This window comes from Pipistrellus kuhlii, unplaced genomic scaffold (assembly GCF_014108245.1).
Source record: "Pipistrellus kuhlii isolate mPipKuh1 unplaced genomic scaffold, mPipKuh1.p scaffold_m20_p_1, whole genome shotgun sequence".
Lineage (NCBI taxonomy): Eukaryota > Metazoa > Chordata > Mammalia > Chiroptera > Vespertilionidae > Pipistrellus > Pipistrellus kuhlii.
Window position 1 is genome coordinate 13,255,065 of NW_023425404.1, and position 12,183 is coordinate 13,267,247.

Below are 12,183 nucleotides of genomic sequence, written 5' to 3' on the forward strand. Positions count from 1 at the left end.
GGTACATCCTATAATTAAGTCACTGCTCCTTTTTACATAATCTGGTCTTGCAAGACCGATTTACCTAACTACTCATATTTTACAGAGGCCATAAACCATGAACAATACACAACCCCGGGAGGGGGTTATCAGAGCTGGCACCAGGCCAGCCCTTTAGAAGGTGGTCTCACTGCCCCCATCCCAAAACACAGGGCTTATTGCAAAGCCCGAGAAAGGTCCAGAAGTCCCAACCATATTTTGGGGACAAAGAAACCAAAGGGTATAAAGGGAGAGCTTCCTCCATATTGGCTTGCTCAGAATTTGGAGAGAAACAGTCTCCCCTGAGTCACTGTACTAGTACATGTGAAACATCTGAAAATCATTGAGTTTTTCCTATATCTCCAAATACTCCTGTGTATTTTTTGGTGGCCTGGTAAATTCTGTAACATAATATCTATCTATTATCTATTTATTTATCTATCTATCTATCTATCTATCTATCTATCTATCTATCTTGTATCTCTCCAACTATCTAAATATCTTAAAAACCATGAGTTCACATCAATATTTCCAATTCTAATCCATCATCCCAGAGCTCATTGAAGTTGTGAGAAATAGCTCACCTGTCCAAATTTGAAATAACGAACTAGGAAACAGAAGCATGGGAAAAATGAGACTTTTAATAACAGTCTTGAGAGTGGGCGCCCACAGGAACACATGTGGGGCAGGGAACATAGCCTATTTATTGAGACCCTCCTCCAGTTCCTCAGTGGCTGAGGACAATTTGGTCACTTATTTCCTAATAGGTCACCTAAGTCTTGCCATCTGCCTTGGGGTCATTTATAAAAGTACTGGTAGGCGGGGCCTTTTCTAGCTGCCTCTACCTCTAGGGGAATCTTCCTAGGACACGTGCTATGTGTACAGGTCATACCCTTCCCCACCCCCCACATCCTGTTTGCTCTGGGGAAATTCAGCAATGGCCTGGCCACATGCTGTTTCTTTTCTATGACAATACATTAGAGGCCAGTCCAAAGGTTATTTTGCCCAGTTCCAGCACTCCAAAGGTTGGAGGAGTAACACCTACAAGACAGTGCCTCTGAGATGACAACTCCAATTCCATTTTGAAATGGTTCCATTAGTAAGGTTTCTTACAAAGGTTACTCCCTTTCCGTATTTGTATCTCCCTTCTCTAACAGTGAAACTCCCATTATCTTGAATTTATTTACTTATTTGATCAAGTCCTTTGGATACAGCCGTAAATATTTCAATATCTTTGCCACCACACCCTCCCCAGTACAGATGTCCTCCTAACCTCCTCGGGCTTTGGGAACCTGTGCTGGCCATCCCCACCAAAGAGGATGCCTCCCTCATTCCACTTGGGCTGCAACACTCCACGTGGGATATACTTTTGGGCAAACAAAACCCTTGCTTTCAAGGAAGGTAACATTTGGCAACGTAAGATATAGTCAAACCTCTGAAGAATTTTTGTGTGTTTGAGCCAAACTATCGATAATGTCTAAGCAAAATCTCAAAAGATTGAGAAAATGCTCCAGAGAATGGCAGTTTTGCACCTTATCCTATACATTACAACCAAAAGAGGAGATGTAAATGGGTTATATAAAATCCACTGGTGATAGGTTAGGACAGTAGTCGGCAAACTGCGGCTCGAGAGCCACATGACTGATGAGTTTGCCGACCACAGGGATAGGGGCTTAATCACAAGGAACAAACTTGGAATAGAGAGTCTTAGGAGAAAGCAAAGTGGTGAAATCTCTGGGACTGGGCAAAAAAGTAGAATGATAGACATATACTTCTTTTGTGAGTGCAGGATAGTTAATAGTTAACAATTAATTCAATAACAATGAGGGGGCTTATGGTCTCTGCTGAGCAGTGCCTGTACTTCTAGAAAAAAGGAAGATTGCTTTGTCATTCCAAAGATATGTTATCATAGACGCAAAAGGAGAATGGACCGGCTGCTAGGGTAAAGGTTGACCTTTGTCTGGGAAGATGCCGACCTAGACATGACTACCCACCATAAACTGCTTTTCGTTAAAAAGTTTTAACTTCAGACAATCCTTTGTGATTACTTTTGGTCTCTGAGTTTGCAAGGCTGCCATGCAGGCTTTCCCTGAGCTCATCAGGTTAGCATGTGGCCCCTTTTTGTCCACACATTCGAATGCTGGGAAAGGGGGAATAGAGAAATAAAAATAATAATAAAATTGTTAGGTCTGATCGAAGAATTGAATCAATACCTCTGCCCCGGGAACCGGGTTTTCCAGTCATTTCACTGCGGACCTTCCCTTTGGTGAGACCACATTTCATCCTCTCCCCTCCAGGTATGCATAAAGAAGTGTCCACCCAGACAAAGCCTGCCAAAAGTCCTTTAAAAGCCGCTGGCTCCTGGTACTGGGTGCTGGAGCCATCCAGGCTCAGCTACCTGGTGTGCGGATGATGGAATAAATTCGTAACCCCCCACCAAAAATGGAGCCACTTCAAAATGGAGTTGGAGTTGCTATTTCAGAGGAACTGTCTTGTAGGTGTTACTCCTCTAACACCTTTGCTTGAACTGGGCAAAATAACCTTTGGACTGGGCCTAACGCAGCATTTTATGCCAAACAACTGTTTGCAAAGGTAACAGGAAAGCAGATATTCTGGCTACTGGACTGATAATTACAGACATTCTTCAGAATTAGCACCACCATGCTTAAAATTATGTCTGTTATAAAATTATCCAGACAAAGAATGAAAGTAAAATATTGTATTGGACAAACAAAAACTGGGAGTTTACTATCAGCGGATTAACTAAAGGAAATCCTAAAGCACGATTTTTTTCTCAGATGGAACGTTAGAAATAAAGGAAGGAACAAAGAACAAAGAAAGGGGTAAATAGATGGGTAATCTAGAAGACCTTGATTATAGAGATTTAAACTATTATTATGTCAATAATACCATAAGTTGGGAGAAGGATATGTGAAATTAAATGCTATAAAATTTCTTGAATTTTCTAAGAAAAATTAGACACACTGCCCTAGTTGGGTTGCTCTGTGGGTAAAGTGTCAGCCTGCAGACTGAAGGGCTCCGGGTATGATTCTGTTCAAGAGCACATGCCATGACTGTAGACTCAATCCGCATAGGGGGGCATGTGGGAGGCAGTCGATCAATGATTCTCTTTCATCACTGATGTTTCTATCTCTCCCTTCCTCTATGAAGTCAATAAAAAATATATTTTTTTAAAATGTAGGTACACTGATTATATTTGATTTAGATAAACCAAGGATGCTTAATGTAATTTTTACTGAAAGTAAAAAGAAAAAGAATATATAACTGCAAAAAAGTGTAAAAAATAATAAAAGCTCAGTCAATCCAAAAGAAATAGAAAAGGTGAGAAAAGGGAACATAAAACATATGGAACAAGAAGAAAGCACATAATAATATAATAGATTTTAATCCAAATATATCAGAATTTACATGAACTGTACATAGAATAAGTGCTTCAGTTAAAAGACAAAGAGTATCGAACTGAATAAAAAAAAAACAAACAAAGGAAACCCTGCAATTTACGAGACACATCTAAATCGTAAGGATATAAAACGTTTGAGAGTTAAGGGAAAGTAAAAATACACCATGTTAACTAGAAAAGACAGTTGTGTGGCTGTGCTAGTATTAAACAACACAGATTTTAAAGTAAAAAGCATAACTAGAAATAAAATAGTCACTTCGTAATGATTACAGGTTCAATTTATCAGGGAAAGGTGATAAATCTACCTTTGAATGCATCTAATAATTATGACTTAAAATACATAAAACAAAAATTGATAGGACCACAATGAGAAACTGAAAAATCCATAATAATGGGCTATTTTAACAAGTCTCTCAATAATTGTCAGGACAAGCAGACAAAGATCAGGAAGCACATTGAAGATTTGAACAACATGATGAGCAAGCTTAATTTAATGGACATATCAGTTTATGCAACACTCCAATAACTGTAGAATGCATATTCTTTCAACCAAGTAATATTATCACTTCTCGGCCTTGTGGGTAAGATCAAGTGTAGTAGCTGTTCTTATCAGTTTAGTATCTGATATGTCCTGTATCTGAGGACAATATATTAAATGGATTTTTGAAATTAGGAGATGGAATAGGAGCTTGCTTTGTCCACTCCACCCATTGACCTGGTATTACAGTACTTCTAGGAATGATGCGTGTGCGAGCACACACACACACACACACACAACCAAGGAATATTTAAAAAACCTGGGTATATACTGGACTATACAGCAATTCTTGATACATTTTAAGTGATTGAAATAATAGAATGTGTGTTTTATGACCACAATGTAATTATTGTCAGGAACCAATACAAAGAGATAACGAGAAAGTAAATCCTTTTGTGTATGCACATTGTATTAGTCAGCTATAGTTAGGTAATCATGCAAACAATCCCAGACTCTCCTTGACTTGCAACACAAGTATTTCTCATTCGTGTTATTGCTGTCGCTATTGCAGCTGTGTTCCAAGCTAGGTTAACTTTAGGGCTGCTTCCTGTGTCTTTTTATTCTGAGATCCAGGCTGATGGAACAACCTCCATGTGGGACATGCCATTCTCAAGGCAGAAGGCACTCGAGTGTAAAAGGTCTAGCCAAACCACACAATCACATTTGAAGCTCTGCACAAATATAGCATACATCTATCTGCTCAATAGCTCATTGGCCCAAGAAAACCACATAGTCAAGCCCAAAGCCAATAGCATGTATTATACTACTTCAAGTTAGGAGGGAATAATTAATTGAAAAAATATATATATATCTATGACTTCAATCAAATAATACATTCATTTTTATTTTTGGTTGATAAATATTGAGAAGTTTTTTTTTTAAAAAAAGTATATTTTATTGATTTTGTACAGAGAAGAAGGGAGAGAGATACAGAGTTAGAAACATCAGTGAGAGAGAGTCATCAATCAGCTGCCTCTTGCACACCCCCTACTGGGGATACCCGCAACCAAGGTACATGCCCTTGACTGGAATCGAACCGGGGACCCTTCAGTCCCCAAGCCGACGCTCTATCCATTGAGCCAAACCAATTTCAGCAAATATTGAGAAGTCTTTAATGACCAAAGCCTCAGTGTTAACAAAGCAGAGCGAAGCTGCTGGAAAGCCAGTTGCCTGAAGGATTTATCTTATATGAAGTCATGATAGCCTTTGGAATGAAAAAGTCACCACTCCACTTCCTTCTGAGAGAGATTCCAAATGCCACGGAAAGTTCAAGGCACTAAAATACCCTGATTCCTTACAGATCCGCACGCCTGGAATAAAGATCCAGGATGTTTTAAATGTTACCTAGTTAGATGGACAAAAATAATCAGTCTTAGAATACTCTTAATCTTAAACTTATTTCTTAAGCTTTGTCAAGTTATAGACAATATTATTATGAAACCACATAGAAACTGATTGCATCCTGACAAATAAAAACAGTTTGAGCCGAAACCGGTTTGGCTCAATGGATAGAGCGTCGGCTTGGGGACTGGAAGGTCCCAGGTTCGATTCCAGTCAAGGGCATGTGCCTTGGTTGCGGGCATATCCCCAGTAGGGGGTGTGCAAGAGGCAGCTGATCGATGACTCTCTCTCATTGATGTTTCTAACTCTATCTCTCTCCCTTCCTCTCTGTACAAAGTCAATAAAAATATATTAAAAAAATAAATAAATAAAACAAAAAAATTTTAGAAAAGGATCTCAGAATTTGTTTTTGAAGCTATGTTAATGCAAAAGATAACTTCTATACTTTTAGACAACACGGTATTTTAATTGTTAAAATAATACGAATCTGTGGTTATCGCATGGTGTCGTTTTGCTGGTGCTGCTAGAGACATTCTTGCAAAGTGTGGACTTGGAATTGAAAGTTTGGATGACCTCACTTCAGCTGCTAAATTCAGGAAATAGACTTTTGTTGATTTGATACTTCCTGTATCACTCAAATTTATCTGTAAATTCAAATCCTGCACCTACCAATCATTTGCTTCATAAAGGTTCTTTCTTGCCTAAGGAGGCCTTTTGACAAGATAAGAGATACCTAAAGTTTTGTCATGGAAATAAACTGCCCAGTTTCTACCCATATTATTTCAGTGGTAAGATATTTCCTATGTTGGAGAGATTATTCATAAATTTTGAAAAATGTTCATAATTATTTTCTTCTTTTTATTCCCATTATAACAGTCCATATGCCATCCAACCATAAGGCAGGGAAACTGGGAGAATTAAAAAAATATTATATCCTGTTTAAGAAGCTGGATGCAGTAATAAAATTTACCTTATTTGTGTATTTTATAATGCATTATTTCACTGACAAGATAATTTTATCTCTATCACAAATAAAAATGTAATGCTTTAAAAATATTTTTATTTATTTCAGAGAGGAAAGGAAAAAAAGAGAGAGATAGAAACATCAATGATGAGAGAGAATCATTGATCAGCTGCCTCCTGCATGCCTCACCCTGGGCATGTGCCCTGACTGGGAATCAAACATGACTTCCTGGTTCATAAGTCAGTGCTCAACCATAGTCCTTGTGCTCAAATAGGGATTCTTCCAAAGAGGAGATAGGTACCACAGAGTAAGTACAGTGATTGAGTACTTGTGAGGAGACTGTAACCACAGGCAGCAAAATCTTAGACATTTCTCTTAGCAATATGTTTATGGATACATCTCCTAGGGTAAAGGAAACTAAGGATAAAATAAACAAATGGGACTACATCAAAATAAAAAGCTTCTACACAGCAAAAGAAAACATCAACAAAATGAAAAGGGGTCCCACTTTGTGGAAGATTGTATTTGACAATGATAAGTGCGATAAAGCAGTGGTTCTCAACCTTTCTAATGCCGCGGCCCTTTAATACAGTTCCTCATGTTGTGGTGACCCCCAACCATAAAATTATCTTCGTTGCTACTTCATAACTGTAATTTTGCTACTGTTAATGAATCGTAATGTAAATATCTGTGTTTTCCGATGGTTTTAGGCTCTACAGCAGTGGTTCTCAACCTGTCATGACCCACAGGGTCACCTAAGACCATCGGAAAACACAGATATTTACATTTCAATTCATAACAGTAGCAGAATTACAGTTTGACTGGCAAAGTGGAAAACAAGAGAAAAGCTATTCTTTTCCCCCGATGATATGATTACATACTTAGAAAAACTGAGTCTATTAAAATAAAAAGTTACCAGAATTAAAAAGATAATTGGGTAATGAAAATGGATTTTAAAATGTATAAAGATCAAGAAATTTTCTCTATTAAATGTGGAAATGGGAAAAATACTGTATTTATAATAGCAATAAACATAATAAGATACTTAGATATAAATTTGACAAGACACAGTATATATATATAAAAAAGCTACAAAATATTATTATAAAACTCCAAATGAAGATCTGAATAAATGCAAAGGCATACCATGTTTTTGAATATGGAGACAATATTTTAAAATGTCAATTCTCCATTACACACACACACACACACACACACTTCACACAATTTCACTTAGAGTGCTCACAGGATTTTTTTCAATTAGTTAAAATAATCTTAAGCCTTACACAAAAGATAACTGAGATTCTATGGAGGAAAAACAATCAGATATCAGAACTTACTAGTATTTATCACTAGTTAGAGCAGTGGAGCTGAACAGAGAATTCAGAATTAATATACATGAGAGATTTATATATAATAAAATAAGCATTTAAAAATTACCTTCCCTTTAAAAAATATTTTATTGATTTTTTACAGAGAGAAAGGGAGAAGGATAGAGAGCTAGAAACAATGATGAGAGAGAAACATCGATCAGCTGCCTCTTGCACACACCCTACTGGGGATGTGCCCAAAACTGAGCTACATGCCCTTGACCGGAATTGAACCTGGGACCTTGGGAATTGAAGTCTGCAGGCCAATGCTCTATCCACTGAGCCAAACCAGTTAGGGCATAAAAATTACCTTCCCTTTAAAAAAATTTTTTTAGAGAAATGTGTTTTTATTATTATTTTTAAAATATATATATTTTATTGCTTTTCTTACAGAGAGGAAGGGAGAGGGATAGAGAGCTAGAAACATCAATGATGAGAGAAACATTGACTAGCTGCCCTTGACCGGAATCAAACCTGGTACATGCCCTTGACCAGAATCAAACCTGGGGCCTTTCAGTCCGCAGGCCGATGCTCTATCCACTGAGCCAAACCTGTTTCGGCTGTGTTTTTTTTTTTTTTTTTTTTAAAATATATTTTATTGATTTTGTACAGAGAGGAAGGGAGAGAGAGAGAGAGAGATAGAAACATCAATGAGAGAGAGTCATCCATCAGCTGCCTCTTGCACACCCCCTACTGGGGATGTGCCCGCAACCAAGGTACATGCCCTTGACCGGAATCGAACCCGGGACCTTTCAGTCCCCAAGCCGACGCTCTATCCATTGAGCCAAACCGTTTTCGGCTCGGCTGTGTTTTTATAATTAATTTTAGAGAGAGGAAGGGGGAGGAAGAGAGAGAAACATCACTGGGAATTGAACTAAAAACCTCTCAGTGCATGGGGCAATGTTCAACCAACTGAGCCTCCCAGCCAGGGCAATAAAGGAAGCAGTTGAATTCAGTAAGTAAAGGATGAACTATAAAGAAAAAAAATGTTTCTTTCTCAATGGATAGAGCGTCTGCCTGTGGACTCAAGGGTCCAGGGTTCAATTCCGGTCAAGGGCTTGTACCTGGGTTGCGTGCACATCCCCAGGAGGGGACGTGCAAGAAGCAGCTGATCAATGATTCTCTCTCATCGATGTTTCTAACTTTCTATCCCTCTTCCTTCCTCTCTGTAAAAAATCAATAAAATATATATATATATAAAAAAAAGGATGAACTATGTTTTAAATGACAGGTTCAACCAGTTACCCTGCATGATGAAAGTACGTTTGAATCCCTATCTTACTTGATACGTACAAATTCCAGCTGGAATAAAAAGATAAATGTAAAAAAAAATAGAATAAACATTTTACAAGATAATTTAGGAGGCTATATGCATTTTTCTAAGGATCAAGGAGATCTTTTTAATCAAGACTGGAAACCCAGAAATTATAAAAGAAAAGGTAAACATATTTGACAAGAGAACATTTTTAAATTACATTATAAATGGTACCATAAACAAAATTCCTGGGCAAATGATAGATAGTACTTGTAATATAGATTGTTGTCAAAGAGTTAATTCTATAAAGTAAATTTCAGGACTTTCAGCACCCATACATTGACAAGAAAGATACTAGATAATAATGCAACAGAAAAATAGGCAACAATAGGAAGAGAAAATTCACAGAACAAGCCCAAATATCCGAGTGCCATATAAAAAGATGCTCGGATTTCTTGCCGGCTAGGACAAGGCCATTGGCAGTCCTCCCCATGAACTAGAAAAAGTTGGAGCCTTTTCTCTGTACTGAACAGAGTGAGGATGCTGGGCTTTGCAAGCCATTTGTGGGCTACATTTCAGCCCCATCAAACTGAGCATAAACTGCACAATGCATGCAATGGTCCAGACTCGGAGAAATGCAAATTAATTATGAAAGATTGCTTTACATCCATTAAACTGGCAAAAACTTAGAAAGAGCTATAAACCTGTAGCCAGGAGGGGTGTGGGGGCATGCGTGCTCTCATACATTGGCGTAAAGCGTTCAGGCTTTTAGGAAGGCAATCTGGCAATACCTATTAAAATTAAAAATACATATTCCACTTCACCCCAGAATCCTACTCCTCGGAATCTATTCCATAAAAATGAAAGTGCTGATTTGCGCAGACATGTGTGCGAGAACGTTTATTGCAGCACTGTTTGTAGCTGCCAAGAACTGGAAACACAGTGAATGGCCATTAATCAGGGAATGGCTGAAAAATTAAAATATATTACCCCGTAGAATATTACATGGCCATTAAACGGGATGAATTATAGCCTTACCAGATGTCTGAGAGAGATTTCCATAAGTTACCGGTGAGAAAAGCAAGATGCAAAATGAGCTTAATATGATTCTATTATATATTTTTTTAAAGAACCAAAAAACCTTCATATATAAATGTGTGTGTGTGTGTGTGTGATAACTAAGGAAAGGGTATGTGGACACATCCTAGGTTGTTAATTGTAGAGGAAAGTTGTCCACAATAAAAATAGTAAGTATGATACAATCCCATTTATGTAAAATTGTATGACTGTCTGGTGTCTGTGCATAAATGTGTGAGCGCATACATATGTGTGTACAAGCCCTGGCGTGTGTAGCTCAGTTGGTTGGGCATTGTCCTGGGACTGAAAGGTTGTTGTTTGGATTCCCGGTCAGGGCACATGCTTGGGCTGTAGGCTCCATCCCCAGTAGGGAGAGTGCAGGAGGCAGCCGATGGATGTCTCACTCTCACATTGATGTTTCTCTCTCTCCTTTCCTCTCTAAAAATAAAAACTCATAAAAATAATAAAGAAACGCATGCAAGGAAGTTCCCCTCAGTGTTACTGATTAGGATGGTGAGATTTCAGGGGATTTTTCTTTTCATGGTTATTTCTTTATACATTGCTCCCATTCTTTATAATGGACATGTGTTATTTTTTATATCCAGGAACAAGATGAAGTTATCTTCATCTCGATAATAAAATAACAACAGAAAACAAATATACCCCAAACCCAAAGTACTAATACGACTCAGTAACACACACATTCTTATTTATAGTGGGCTTGAGGGGACTCTGCGTGAAAAGGGGATGGAAAGGAATGAACAAAGCAAATGTCTATGGCTCTGAAGTATTGCCCCCGTCACAAACTATGGGGCAGAGGGGAAAATGTGTAAAGCCACACATATATTTGTTACAGCACATCCTTTTGATGGGTTCACTGTGTCAGCAGAATTACTTGCTGCTTTTTGCAAGCTTTTAAAAACTTTTAGCAGAAGTTTGATATTTTGGCATTAATTTTTTTCTTTTTCTTTTTAAAAAAATTTTTTTATTGATTTTATACAGAGAGGAAGGGAGAGAGATAGTTAGAAACATAGATGACAGAGAGACATCGATCAGCTGCCTCTTGCACACCCCCTCCTGGGGATATACCCGCAACCAAAGTACATGCCCTTGACCGGAATTGAACCCAGGACCCTTCAGTCCCCAAGCCGACGCTCTATCCATTGAGCCAAACCGGTTTCAGCTAATTTTTTTCTTTATGGGAGAACTTTGAGGCGAGGGGAAGAGAGGTGTTAGTATATGTTAAAGGTAGGGAGACCTCTCCAGCCGTTGGCTGAGTGTTGCCTGCTGCTTTGAAGGTGTAGGTTGAAAGCGACCTATTTGAAAGTGAGGTTTCCTTGCTGCTTTTTTGGATAGCTAATAAAAATAGCATGATGTGAGATTACAAACCCCGCCTTGCAAAGGTTAGGTTGAAGAGTGAAATCTATGCTTGTGTTTTGGACGAGAGAGAAGAGTTGTTGGAGGGGGCGTGGAGATGGGGAAACTTGTTGATCTCATTTTAAGTCGAGGCTACCAATGAGAAGGGATTTGCTTTGACTCCGTTGTCCTTTAAGGAACCGAGGAAAGAAGGGAATCTCTGCTGCCTGTAAACGGAGGGTCCTGAGAGTGTGCTTGAGGAGGTGTTGAGAGGCTTAAATGGACTCACAGGGATAAAGTGCTCAAGAATGGTGCCTGACTTGGGGAAGCACTACGTAAGTGTTGCTATTATTAATCTTTTCTCATTGGTTAAGCTCAGTTGTCTGCTTGCACGGGATGCGCTTATTTGGGCGAGAAGTGGCCTCTACTATAAACTGTTGTTGGATTCTGAGATATTGTCTGAATTACTTTGCTCATGATAGTTCACCCAACAGCGTGAACTTGAGGGCACTAAATTCTATTTGATGGCAAATTAAATCAATGGTTACATATAGTCACTTCATAGTGACATGTAGGGACTTAACAGCTATTAAGAATACTTTTGAGCCCTAACCGGTTTGGCTCAGTGGATAGAGCATTGGCCTTGGGACTCAAGGGTCTCAGGTTCGATTCCGATCAAGGACAAGTACTTTGGTTGTGGACACCTACCTAATAGGGAGCATGCAGGAGGTGGCTGAATGATGTTCCTAACTCTCTATCCCTCTCCCTTCCACTCTGTAAAAAAATCAATAAAAAAATAAAATATATATTATATTTATTTTTTTAAAATATATTTTATTGATT

The 12,183-nt window shown here is 38.4% G+C and overlaps 1 non-coding gene across 1 annotated transcript; it reads left to right on the top strand.

The window, feature by feature from the left end:
* The first annotated feature begins 4,000 nt into the window (after window positions 1-4,000).
* LOC118709605 lies at window positions 4,001-4,191 on the top strand. Its single transcript, XR_004985064.1, has one exon. It is a non-coding gene; the product is annotated as a U2 spliceosomal RNA (small nuclear RNA).
* The last annotated feature ends 7,992 nt before the right edge of the window (window positions 4,192-12,183 follow it).